The sequence below is a fragment of the Rhinolophus sinicus genome, chromosome 4 (genome assembly GCF_057876585.1).
Source record: "Rhinolophus sinicus isolate RSI-liver-muscle chromosome 4, RSI-T2T, whole genome shotgun sequence".
NCBI lineage: Eukaryota > Metazoa > Chordata > Mammalia > Chiroptera > Rhinolophidae > Rhinolophus > Rhinolophus sinicus.
The window spans coordinates 559070-573240 of NC_142504.1; positions in this window are offsets into that span (position 1 = coordinate 559070).

Sequence of the window (14171 nt, forward strand, 5' to 3'; positions counted from 1 at the left end):
AGCTCTAACCGCCTGAGCCACCGGTCCGGCCCCTCACCTTTATTTTTGAAGGATATTTTTGCTACCAAATTCTATAATATTCTATTAGGTTGGTGCAAAAGTAATTGTGGTTTAAAAGGTTAAAAATTGCAAAAACCTCAATTACTTTTGCACCAACCTAATAGGTTGGCAGTTTTTTCCAGAACTTTAAAAATGTTATTTTATCGCATTCTGATTATTCATTTGTGTTGAAATGTCTGCTATGTCTGATTGTTACTCCATTGAAGTTACTCTGTCATCACTCCTTTTTGCTCTGGCTCCTTTTAAGATTGTCTTGTATTTATACTGCTTGGGGTTCAGTGAGTGTCTTGAATCTGTAGACTGGTAGCATTCATTTGTTTTTAAAATTATCAATCTTTATGTCTAACATTACTTCTGCTCCATTTTTTTCTCTTTCAGTCCAGTTGTACATATTTTAGAACTTTTCAATGTGTCCTATGTGTGTCTTACATGCACCTGTGTTTTCTATCTGTTCTCCATCTTTGTGTATCAGCATGGACATTTTTACTCCCCTATCTTTTACTAATCCTATCAATCTACTTCCACTAATCCTCTCTTTTCTGTGTTCCATCTTAAACACATCAATTGTATTATAAATATCAATCATTGTGTTTTCAGCTCTAGAATTTATACATTTTTTCTCTAGTGAAATTCTTTATCTTATCTATTTTCTTTAAAATATTAATAACAGTTAAAGTCTGAGCTGATAATTCCAATATATGTGTCATCTGAAGATTTTTCCTGATTTTTTTCTTGGTATGTCTAGTAACTTATAATTGAGTGTTGGACACTGTGCAGACAGAGCTGACTCGTCTGGAAGTTAATCCACCATCTTGACTCCCACCCACCCATCTGGGAATGTACACAAGAACTCTGCAGCGAGGCACACCCTTGACATTATCTGTCTCTTAACTGGCTCTGGTGCCAAAGACTCTCAGTACCTGGCAGTCCCTGGCCCCTTAAACACACATTCCTTCCCAGCATGTAGACTCACTGCTTTTAGCTAAAAAACACAGAGTTGGGGGGGGATGGAAGGGACAGAGGACATCCACGCCTTCTTGCCTACGTCTGTCTTGCCCACGCCATCTCACCCACGTCTGTCTCAGATACTGCGTGTGCAAGTTCCCTTAATCAACTCTTAATGAAATGATGGACTTGTCAGCCTCTTTCTCCAGTCTCTTGACCCCAGAGAATTCTGTGTAACAGACATTGTCCATGACAACAGAGAGGCTCTGGATTCTATTACCTTTGTCCAGAGAGGGTTCACCTTATCCTCTGGGGAAAGCTAGAGGGTGGGCAGACTATCGCAACTCAAATAACATGAGGCAGGATTGCAGTCCTACGTCTCATCCTATCTTTAGTTCATGCCCATTCCTAGAGTGCAGCCCCTAGTCCCACCCCACCCTCAGATGCTGAACTCCCATTCCTGTTTCTTCATAGCCATGAGATTGTTGAAAACTCCACTCACTTTCCACTGACTTTCTCACCATGTGTATTAACATAGACACAAACGCTCTAGGGGAAATGGAATTTTGTGCTTCCAGCCTCTGGGCAGTCGTCAACCCATGGTCAGCTTTCTAGCCTCTGTCTCTAAGCCAGGAATTGGTAAATACCTAGAGGGGTCAGTGGTGTGCAGAATATCGGCTTACCTCTCTCCAGGTCTCTTCTCTTGGGAAACACAGCTCCTCAATTCCTGGTTGGCTGCAGCCTACTGATGCTTTCAAACCACTTTTTTTCTCATCTGGATTTTCTCATTGTTCTCAGTGGGGGCAGAGGTCTGGCCACCATAGCTGGAAGTGGAAACTCAAGGAAGGATCGTTTTATAGATGGCATAAAACTGGATATGTCTGGACAGAGTAAAAATACTAAAACTAATGATGACATCTCCCCATTATGGCGCCCATATTATGTGCCAGACATTGTGCTAGGTATAATAGTTACATGCATTGTTATTTGATTTTTACAGCAACCTCATGAGAGAGGTAATGTGTCTATTCCCATTTTACAGATGTGGAAACTGAGGCTTAGAGGCGTAAGTTAACATGTTCTGCCAATCTTTCTATCCCCTGCAGCCAAATACATAGAAAAAAATTCAAATTTTTATTTTGATAAAATATCACATATAACATATACATAACACATAACACATAAATATCACATAACACATACATATCACATATAACATAAATTTGCCATTTCAACCATCTTTAAGTGTACAATTCAGTGGCAGTAAGTACATTCACAATCTTGTGTAACTATCACTACTACATATTTCCAAAACTTTATCCCCCCAAACAGAAGCTCTGTAAGCGTGAAGCCATAACCCCCATCCACCCACATTCCAGCTCCTAGCAACCTTTGATCTACTTCCTGTCTCTGAATTTTCCTATTCTAGGTATTTCAGATAAATGCAATCACACATTATTTGTCCTGTTGTGTCTCGCTTATTTCCCGAGCATAGTGTTTTCGAAGTTCATCCATATTGTAGTATGTCAGAAATTCATTCCTTTTTATGGCTGAATGATATTCCATTGCATGCATAGGCCACATTTTGTTTATCTATTATTTAGTTGGTGGACATTTCAGTTATTTCCACCTTTAGGCTACTGTGAACAAAGATATGCAAGTGTCTGTTTGGAGCATTTGTTTCTGATTCATTTGGGTCTATATACCTAGGAGTGGAACTGCTGGGTCATATGACAGTTCTGTGTTTAACTTTCTGAGGACCTGCCAGACTGATTTCCACAGCACCTGCACCATTTTTCATCCCCACCAGCAATACACAAAAGTACCAATTTTCCCACGTCCTCGCCAACACTTACTTTCCTGTTTTAAACAGACAATTACATCCATCCTAGTATGTGAGAAGCACCTCTCACTGTGACTGTTGCATCTCCTTATTGTCCGTGATACTGGGCTCCTTTCAGGAGCTCATCAGACATCTGTGCATCCCTCTGCAGAAAGGTGTGCTGAATCCCGTGCCCGTATTTTAGGTGGACTGTCTTTCTGTTGTGGAGTTGTGGAGTTCTGCATTCTGGAGACTGAAGCCTTACTTTCTTATACTCTGTAAGTTGTATTTTCACTTTCTTGATAATGTCTTCTGATGCACAAAATTTTTAATTTTAATAAAGCCCATTTTATCTTTTTTTTTCCTTTTGGTTGTACTTTTGGTGTCATATCTAAGAAGCTATTATCTAATCCAAAGTTATGAAGATTTACGTTTCCTTCTAAGAGTTTTATGCGTTAAGTCTTATATTTCAGTTGTTGATCCATTTTAATTTTGGTACGTGGTGTGAGGAAGCAGTCCAACTTCATCCTATGAAACAGGCACATTCATAGAGACAGGAAGTAGACTCGCGGCTGATGAGGCCTGGGCCTGTGGGGGCGGGGAGTGAATGCTAACGGGTATAAGGCTTCTTTTTGGGGTGATGAGAATATTCTAAACTTAATGGTGATGGCTGTGTAATGCTGTGAATACACTAAAAATCACTGAATTGTACACTTTAAAAGGGTGAATCTTATGCTCAATAAAGCTGTTATTAAAACCAACGAAAAGAACAGCTGGTGGCCTGTGGGACGGGGACAGGCCTGGCGGCTCCACCTCCTGCTTCCAGGGGAGCAAACACACTGACCCCCATCCCCCGTGGCTGCCCCAGGGTAGTGTTCTAAATCAAGCACAGCCCAGCCCAGATTCTTTCTCCTCGTGTCACACTTTAGGTAATAAATGGCCTGCTGCCGTCATCTTCTCTCCCACTTTGGCCCCAAGCCCAAACACTGCTGTCAGCTCCTTAATCCTGGCAAATCAGTCACAAGAGTGAAACAGGCCACAGACAGGAGCCCCGCACCTGCCTCTGTGCCTGGGGATAGATGGAGGAGGCCCGAGGGAGGCAGGAGCATGGCGGCCCAAAGGTGCCTGGGTGAGGCCAAGGCCCAGCGCTGCTCCGTGTGGAGGGAGGTGCCAGGCCCCGGCCCGCCCCTGGCAAGGCGTCTGGGTGTCCTCCTGCTGCCGGGCCAGCCTGGGCTGGGTGCGGGCTTTTGCTGACCAGCCCACCTTGGGTCCCATCTGGGGTGGTGTGAGCATATGTCCTCGTGGGCGACTTCTCTGGGACCCAGATTTGCCCTGGCTGGTTGCCTGAGGCCTCTTTGTGGGTGGGAAGCTGTCTGTACAGAGCAGACCCTGGGCACAGAGTCCACAGGGAGCCCATGGCCTTCCTGCACTTGGGGGGGGGCAGTTTGGGACAGGGGCGCCAGCATCCTCCTGCCTCCCTGTAAGCAGGGGCACTAGAGAGGTGGCCCGGGTGGCCATCCTGGGAAAAGGAGGTTGAAAACAGGCCAGAAAGGAGAAGGCAGCCAGCTGTGGGTGAGGGCTGGCTGACAGGCAGCATACAGGTCCCTGGGGATACCCCAGCCTCCTCAGTGTGACTGGGGCCCAGAGCCAGTCTGGCTGGTGCCACTGTCGTGTGAACCCTGGGTGGCCTTGGACTGGGTTGCTCAGCCTGCCCCTGCCAGGCCCCTGGGGCCCTGAGCCCTCTCTCACTCCCTGCCTCCCAGCAGAGAGGGGGTCCAGAGGAAGCAGTGCAGTAGTGTGGGTGCGAAAGCAGGCTCGGAGACGAGGTCCCCAAACCAGACACAGGACCCGGCTGAGCCCAGGGACCAAGGAGCCCGGCTGGCCCTGCATTCCCTGTCTCAGCCCTTGAAGACCCTCAGTGGGATTCTGTGGCCGTCTGTCCACTTCACACCTGCCCTGGCATCACCTCTGTCATCAAGACACCTGTGTTCACTGAGGCCACGTCAGCAGTTCCCAGCCTTTCTGTCTGGGGCTTGGCGCTCGGCCTCGACACCCCACCCCCGCCCCCACGACTCAGTCCCCTAGGGCTCCAGGCAGCCCCTGCCTGCTCACCTCCACCCTGACCATTTCAGGGGTCAGACCCTGCCTCGGTGACAAGCAGGGATGGGAGCACTCTCCCCAGAAGGTTCCTTCCATGGGGTCCTGTCCCTCAGGCCTTAGGACCTCTGCCTGGGACGGAACCCCCAGGGCTCCTCACCAAGGTGACCTCCTGCACTCAGTCTCCCCACCAGGTCCCGGTGGGAGGACCCGGCCCTGAGTGCTGCCTCCACACAGATCCTCCGTGGAGCTGGACTCCTCCAGGGGCCAGCGGCCCTCCACAGTGACGTGTCCCATTCTGTCTAGCTGGCAAGAGGATAATAGCCAGCTGTCCCCTCATGGGCAGGACCCCCTCTCCCTGAGCGTCCTCTGAGATCCGGGCCTAAGGCTGAGGAAGGTTCCCCGGAAAGGCCACTCAGCCAACATCAGCACAAGATGGCAGTTCTGGGTTGGAATCTACGCAGCAACAAGATTAGTAGCTGACTTTGCAAACTGCTATTTTTCTTCCCAGGGCTGGAAGGCTAAGAAAATGGGGAACCCGCCCCCAGTGCTCCTCCTGGCCCCATGCTGGCTCTGCCTTTCCTTCTCTCTGAGCCCTGGGGATGGGGACGGGGTCCTCAGAGCCTGCCGACAGGAATGGCAGCCCAGGACAGCATGTCCTGCCCTCACTGCCTCTTTCCTGTTCCTCACCCTCTTTCTCCACGTCAGAGCCTTTGCGCTTTCTGTGCTGTGCTGCAGCAGCCCGTGACACTTTGTGCACCATCAGACGGAGGCTGAAGGTCCCTATTCTGCGTGGGCGGGCATGTGGCGGGCTTTGATAGCTGCGAGAAGTCTGGACACAGCAATCAGAAGGTCCGGCAGCCTGAAGCCCCAGTGCTGCCCGTGTGAGCTGCCATCTGCCAAGTCGTCATCTAAGAGCCATCATGGTGCTGCAGAGAAAATACTGTGATGGTAAAACCTCCCAGAACTAGACTTCCAGTTCGGGAACAGGATGGCAGAGACTCACTTTTCCTATTCCCCCTCCCTGGATAATCCAACAGACTCCCTGAAAGGACTCTGAAAGCTGTAACGAAGGCAGCCAGGCCGTGTGCCCCTGGACTCTTTATCTCCACAGACCCCGGGGCTGGCCAGAGGCTTGCAGCCCGCACTGCCACCGGCATTGACAGACAGACAGACGGACAACAGGAAATGCTGCCCTTGGTCCAAAGAACGGGATCAGGGAGGCCCAACAGGACAGGGCCGGTGATCTGTGCACCCCAGCAGACGCAGCACCATGGCACCTATCTCCCTGCCTCCACCCAATACAATGAACCCAGGCCCAGTGGGAGCACGCCGCCCGTGCAGGCCATGAAACCATGCAAGGACACTGAACACTAAACACCGGAGCCACAACCCACAAAAGCAGGCCAGAACCTACATGTTGAAGCTAAGAAGGGTGACTACTTGCTAACATAAATAGGATTGTGACTCTCCTAACCTAACAACCAAAATATCCAGGATACAATCAAAACTCCTGCTTCATGCCAAGAACCAGGAAAACCACAACTTGAATGAGAAAAGACAATGAACTGACACCAATGCCAAGATATATCAGACGTCAGAATTACCTGAGGAGGATCTTAAAGCCGTCATCATAAACGTGCTTCAACAAGCAACTGCAAAACCTCTTGAAACAAATGAAGAAATAGAAAACCTCAGCAAAGAAGTTTTATGTTTCTTTTAACAAAATAAATGTTTTCTATAAAATAAACATTATAGAACTGAAAACTAAATGAACCATATTAAAATCCTTGCCAGATGAGCTCAGTAGCATAGGAGACATGAGAGAGGATAAGTCAGTAAAGTTGAAGACAGATCAATAGAATTTACTCATTCTGAATAACAGCGGAGATAGACTAAAAAATAAAAAGAACAGAGCCTCCGAGACCTATGGAACATGCATAAGATCCAACATTCATACCACGGGAGTCCCAGAGGCAGGGAGAAAGAACGTGGGGCTGGAAAATTAATTAAAGAAATAACATCTGTAAACATCCCGATTTTAACAAAAGACATAAATCTGTAGATTCAAGAAGCAGAACAAACTCCAAATAGTAAAACCCTAAAGAGAACCACACCAAGACACATCACAATTAAACTACTGAAAACTGAAGACAAACAAGAAAAAAAACTTAAAAACAGCCAGAGAGAAATGACGTGTTTCTATAGAGAAACACCATTCAAATGAAAGCCGATTTCTCACCTGAAGCCATGGCATTTGGAAGTGAGTGGCACAATATTTTTCAAGCACTGAAAGAAAAGAGTTGTCAATTGCAAACTCCATATCCAGTGAAAGAATCCTTCAGGAGTGCAGGGGAAATAAAGTTATTCCCAAATGAAGAAAAACAAAGAGAACTTGCTGCTATCAGACCTATTTTTAAAGAACGGATAAAGAAAACTCTACAAACAGAAAGAGCAACGGAAAAGGTAAAAACAAAGGTGAGCGTAACAGACTACTTCACTTCATTAATTTCTTTATTCAGCAAAAACTGCAACACCACTTGATGTGGTCCTCAACGTAGAAGAAATACTAGCAACAATTATATTTTACAACCTGGGAGCACAAAGGGACATAACAGGAGTAAGGTTTCTATACTCACTCAAAGTGAGAAGCTGTCAACACTGGGAGGCTGTGATGTGTTACACATGTATATAGAAATATGTAGAGCATCCAGTACAAACTACTTAAGATGATATCCTTAAAAAATAAAAATCAAAGTGGAGTTATATAAAACATTCAAGAAATCCACAGAAAGGCAAGGAAAAAGAAACAGAAGAATGAGAAACAAGGGAACAAACAGAAAGCAAGTGATAAAATGTAGACTAAAGCCTAACGTATCAATCATTAATTTAAATGTATAGTGTCGAACTACACCAATTAAAAGACAGGTTGGCAGAATAGATAAAAAACATAGCCCAACTGTATGCTGTCTACAAGGAACTCACATCAAAGCAGAATGAAAGTAAAAGGATGGGAAAAGAATATCATGTAAACATTAATAAAAAATTATTATATATATTAATATAGTTGGAGTGGCTATATTAAGCTGAGATAAAGTAGACTTCAGAGCAACGAAAATTACTAGGGATAGAGACGGACGTTACACAGTGATAAAAAGGTCAATCTACCAAACAGGTATAGCAACCCTAAATGTATGTACCAAAAAACAGTGCTTCAAAGTGCGTGAAGGAAAAATGGTGGAGCTGAAGGAGAAAAAGACAAATACACAATAAAGTTGGAAACTTCAAGAACCCCACTCTCAGCAATTGATAAAACTACTAAAGTGAGAAAGGACAAAGATATACAAGAACTGAATAACACTATCAGCCAACATGATTGAATTTATATTCCTACAACTCTCTCTTCCCAGCAACAGCAGAATACACATTCTTTTCAAGTGCCCATTGCCATTCACCAAGACAGACCATATCTTGAGTCATAAAACAAACCTTAACAGATTTAAAATAACTAAAATCACAGAGTATACCTTCTGACTGTAATGGAATTAAAATAGAAATCAATGAGAAAAGCCAACAGGAAAATCTTGCTTGGAAATTTAGCAACACACTTCTGAAAAAATAATTTATAAGATATATAGAACTGAATGAACAAAATAAATAATCAAGCACCTAAAGCAGTGCATGAGTTGGAAATTTACAGTATTAAATTAGAAAAGAGGAAAGACCGGGGTGGCCAGTTAGCTCAGTTGGTTAGAGCGTGGTGCTAATAACACCAAGGTTGCCGGTTTGATCCCCACATGGGCCACTGTGAGCTGTGCTATTTAAAAAAAAAAAAAAAAGTGTGAGAAAAGAGGAAAGATTGTGAATCAATTACCTAAGTTTCTACCTCAAGAAACTAGAAAAAGAGCCAAATAAACCCAAAGGAAGTAGAAAGAAATACAAAAGAGTGGAAATCAACAAAATAAAATGAAACATGAAAACTATAGAGAAAATTAATGAAACAAAAAGCTGGTTTTTCAAAAATAAAAATCAATAAAATTAATAAAACTCTACCAAGATTGACAAAGATGAAAACAGAGAAGACACAAATCACCGGTATCAGGAATGAAACGAAAGGTACCATAACAGATCCTGTAGCCATTGAAAGGATAACGAGAGGATGCAATGAACACTTTTACACTCATAAATTTGACAATTTAGAACTGGACCAATTTCTCAAAATACAAACCAAAACTCAGGCAAGATGAAATAGCTAATCTGAATAGTCATATAACCATTAAAGTAATTGGAATTTTCATTTAAAAATTTAAGAAAGAGAAATCTGTAAGTCCAGATGACTTAAGAATCAGCACCAATTTTACATAATCTCTTCTATAAAATATGAGACGAAAAAACACTTCCTAACTCCATTTATGAGGCCAGGATCACTCTGATACCAAACCCAAAAAAGAGCACACATGCATATGGACACACGAAAACCACAGACCATTCCCTTAGGAACTGTAACAAAAAATCCTCAACAAAATATTAGCAAATTGAATCCAGCAATGTGCAGATCCAGTGGGATTTATTCCAGGAATGCAAGGCTGGTTCAATATTTGAAAAATCAATCATTGTAACATACCGTATCAGCAAGCTAAAGAGGAAAAACCATACTATCACATAAATTTATGCAGAAAAAGCATTCGACAAAAAGCTAAACCCATTCATGATAAAACTATCATCACACTAAGAATAGAGGTAAATTTCAAAAAGAGCATCTACAAAAAATCTAAAGCTATGATCACACTTAATGGTCAAAACTGGACATTTTCTAAGTTCTGGAATAAGTGAAGGAAGTCTGCTCTCACCACTCTTACTCAGCATAGTACTGGAAGTTCTACCCACTGCAATAAAGAAATAAAAATAAATAAAAGGCATCCATATTGGAAAGAAAGAAATAAAACTGTCTTTATTTGCAGACAATATGACTGACCACATAGAAAATAAAATCCCAAGGAGTTTACAAAACAAAGCAAAAAAACACAACAAAAATCTCCTAGAACTAATAAATGAGTTTAGTAAGGTCACAGGATACAAGAGCAACAAAACTCATTTCTATATTCTGACAATGAATAAAAGGACACCAAAATAAAAGATGCAATAACATTGACAATTGACCCAAAGAACACAAAACACTTAGGTACAAATCTAACAAAACATGTACAGAATCTATGAGGAAATTTACAGAATGCTGACAAAGAGCTCTAAATACTTGGAGAGACATACCATGTTCATTGACTGGAAGACTCGACAAAGGAAAGCTGTCAGCTCTTCCTAAATTGATCTATAGGTTAATGTCATTCTCACCAAAATCTAACAAGATTTTTCCTTTTTGTAGATACAGACAGGCTTATTCTAAAATTTATATGAACAGGGAAAGACCCTAGAATAACCAAAACAATTATGAAGAAGAATAACATTCTCAATGTCAAGGCTGATCATACAGCCACACTGACCAGACAGTGTGGTCTTGGTGGAGGGGTAGACACAGAGATCCAGGAATAGAACCAAGAACTCAGAAACACATCCGCACAAATATGTCCAATTAATCTTTGACGAAGGAGCCTTTTTAATAGGTGGTGCTGGAGGAATTGGACATCCATAGGCAAAACAAACAAACAAACAAAAAAACCTAAACCTCGTACGTTATACAAAAATTAACTCAAAATGGATTATGAGCTCAAATGTAAAACATAAACTACAAACCTTCTAGAAAAAAAATTGGAGAAAATCTTTGAGACCTAGAACTAGGCAAAGATGTTTTAGACTTCACACTGAAGTATAATTCATACAAGAAAATAATAAATTGGACCTCATTGATATTAAAAACTTTTGCTCTGAGAAAGACTATATTAAAGGATGAAAAGATTAATTAAAGACTGGGAGACAACATTTGCAAATCACATATCCAACTTTTATATAGAATATGTAAAAACAATTTAAACTTAACATTAAAACAATCAGTCCAATTAGGAAATGGGCCAAAGTCTTGACAAGCACCTCACCAGAGAGCTATAAGGATAGCACATGCGCTTGAGAAGGCCATCCAGTCAGCCATCGGGGAAATGCAGATTCAATCACTCTGATACCAGCACACACATCAGAATGCTTCAAGCTCAAATACTGACACGCCTGTGTTCATTTCCTACTGCAGTAACACATTACCACACATTTAGCAGCTCAAAACAACACAGTTATTGTGTCACAGCCAGAGGTCAGCAGCTCGAGGTAGCTCCTATGGGGCTGGAATCAGCCGGACGCTCTGCGGAGGACCCTGTTCCTGGCGTTTTCCACCTTTGCTGGCAGCCATGGCCGGTCGGGCTCCCGCAGGGCAGCACTTGGGACACTAGGCCTCCGTCCCCACTCCACATCTAAAGGGCCCTGTGATTACCCTGGCCAGCCCGGCTCGTCCGGAATCATCCTACCTTGGGACCAACTCCTGCCTCCCCCCTGAAACCTGCTGCCGCTCACTCGTCTTGCGGACAAGTTCTGAGAAGCACGGGGACACTCATCCTGCCTATCACAGCACCAGGTGCTGTGGGGACATGAAGGACCCAAATCTCCTCTGTTGCTGGCGGGACGGTGACAAGGTGCAGCCACCTGGGAAGCCAGTCTGTTTCTTAACACAGTTAAACGTGCACTTACATGTGCGAGCCAGCGAGTGAACTCTTGGGTATTACCCCAAGGAAACGAAGACGCACGCTCACACAAAACACGGCAAGAACGCTCATAGGGCTCTACCGGCGACAGGAAACATGGAACCTGCACAGATGTCCCCCAATGGTGGATGGTTAAACAGACTGCAGACCAGCATCCAGGAGAGAACTGCTGGATCCCCGAGCAGCTTACTGAGCGAAAATGCCGGTGTGCACAAACACACACGGCTTGTCAACACTAGACAGAAAAGACTGGTGCTTCCCAGGGGTCGGGGCAAGGGGCTAGAGAGCCCGTGGCAACCCAACAGATAGCAGAGCTACACGTACACGTACTCGCACACCCACTGGGGGCACTCTAATATTAGTCAGTGGACTGGACCACATCCATTCCCCGGTTTTGATGTCCTGCAACCACTGGGGAAAGCTGCACGCAGGGAACACAGAGCACTCCTCAAAGCTTCAAAAGAAGATAAAAATCAAAGCCAGAGACGTGTCTAGAACTGTTTGTTCAAAGGGGAAGTCAGCCCGCGCTCTCTGTGGGGCTTTCTCGAACCCGGCTCCACACTCTGCACCCTCCAGGCTCACCCACGTACACAGCACCCAAGGGGTCAGCCAGCAGGAGGGCAGGACGAGCAGTTGGGCCCTCTGTGACTGCAGCCCCTGAAAAGTGCCCTTAACACAGGCTCTACTCAGTTCCCTTTGACTCACCAAACCTCCAGAACCCAATGGCACGTGGCACCTTTCCTGCCAGAACCCCACAGATGGAAGCTCAATTTTGGGGTTCTCCAAGCTCAGTGCAACTGAAGGCTAGCACTGAAGGAACTCACCAAGGCCACACAGGGATGGAGGGGCAGGGTGGTCAGGTCTGGACCCAGGGCTGGGTCAGCTGGTTTGTCAGTGAAAGGTACAGAGGACCGTATCGCCACGCTGGTTTCTGCTGGCCATACAAGATCTGACAAGTTCATGAACTTGTTGCAATGTTGTTGCTATCCTTTTTTTGGTATCAAAGGATTATTCATTATGAATTTGTACCAACTCGACAGTTAACCGAGTGTACTATTTGGAAGTGCTGAAAAGGCTGCATGAAAAAGTTAGACGACCTAAACTTTTTGCCAACAATCATTGCTCTTGCATTATAACAATGCACCAGCTCACACGGCACTGTCTGTGAGGGAGTTTTTAGCCAGGGTATTAGAATACTCTCCCTACTCACCTGATGTGGCCCGCAATGACTTCTTTCTTTACCCAAAGATAAACGAAATACTGAAAAGAAGACATTTTGATGCCATTCAGGACATCAAGGGTAATACAATGACAGCTCTGATGGCCATTCCAGAAAGTTCCAAAATTGCTTTGAAGGGTGGACTAGGCACTGGTGTTGGTGCATAGCTTCCCAAGGGGAATACTTCGAAGGTGACCATAGTGATATTCCAGCACTTTTTCTAGGATGAGTTCGCCAATTTGTCATTTCTCGTAAGTAACCGCCATCAGGCAACTCCTCCATCACCTGTGCCCCCGAGGCCCAGGGCAGTTTTGGGGCTGCTCTAACCAACTGTGTAGACTGTCACTTAAAACACCCAAACATCTGCTCTCTGACCTGCAGGTCAAAGTCCGCAATCGAGGGGCAAACCCGCTGCCTGCCTTCTCCAGCCTCCAGAGGTGCTCGCATCCCGTGGCTCGCGGCTCCATCTCCATCTTCAAAGCTCGGAACGCTAATCTCTGGTTCACAGTCACATCTCCTTCTGTGACTCTGACCCTCATGCTTCCCTTGTGAGGACCCTGGTGACATGGGGGTCCCCTGGTATAGCCCAGGACCACCTCATCTCAAGCTCCTTCACTGAACCCCATTTGCAGTCCCTTTACTCTGGAAGGTGACACAGGTTCTAGGGAGCATTATTCCGCCTGCCATACCCCCAACTCTTTCACCCCGATGTCTCCCCGTCCGACCTGGGCGGACAAAGGCCTAAGACCAGAAAGCACCCAAAGGTGAGCTCTGGGCCTCCGTCGTGTGCACAGTGGGCCCTCCCTGCCAACGCGCCTCCTGCCCGCCTCTGCCCAGCCCTCCCACTGTACAGGGTCCAAATCCCAGAACTCCAGGGGGCCTCTCTTCTCCTTCCAGCGACCAGCACCCTGTCCACACCCTTCACCTGGCCCTGTGCCCCATTCACCTCGCTGCCCCTGGACCCCACCTGGCCTGACCCCTCTCCCAGGGCGCCCCGCCCTTCTCCACACCACCAAGCCAGCTATCTTGTCCCTTGGGACTCTGGCTCCCAGATCTGCCTCCAGCTCCAGTCCAGGCTGGTCAGTCCATGCTGGCTGCTGCTGGCTGGGGGTACGCCGCACAGTGCCCCCTCCCTGCCGCCCTCACCACCCAGAATGGGGGAGCTGTGGGGGGCAGCACACAGTGACAGCACGCAGTGACGACGCACCCAGCACTGCCTGGCTCCACCCTTCCGAGGGAGCCCAGAACCCGCGGCTTCTGTATGAGCTTGTTTTCAGTGCCAGCAGAGAACTAAAACCTCCTTAATGGTTGTGTTTCACTTGGGAGT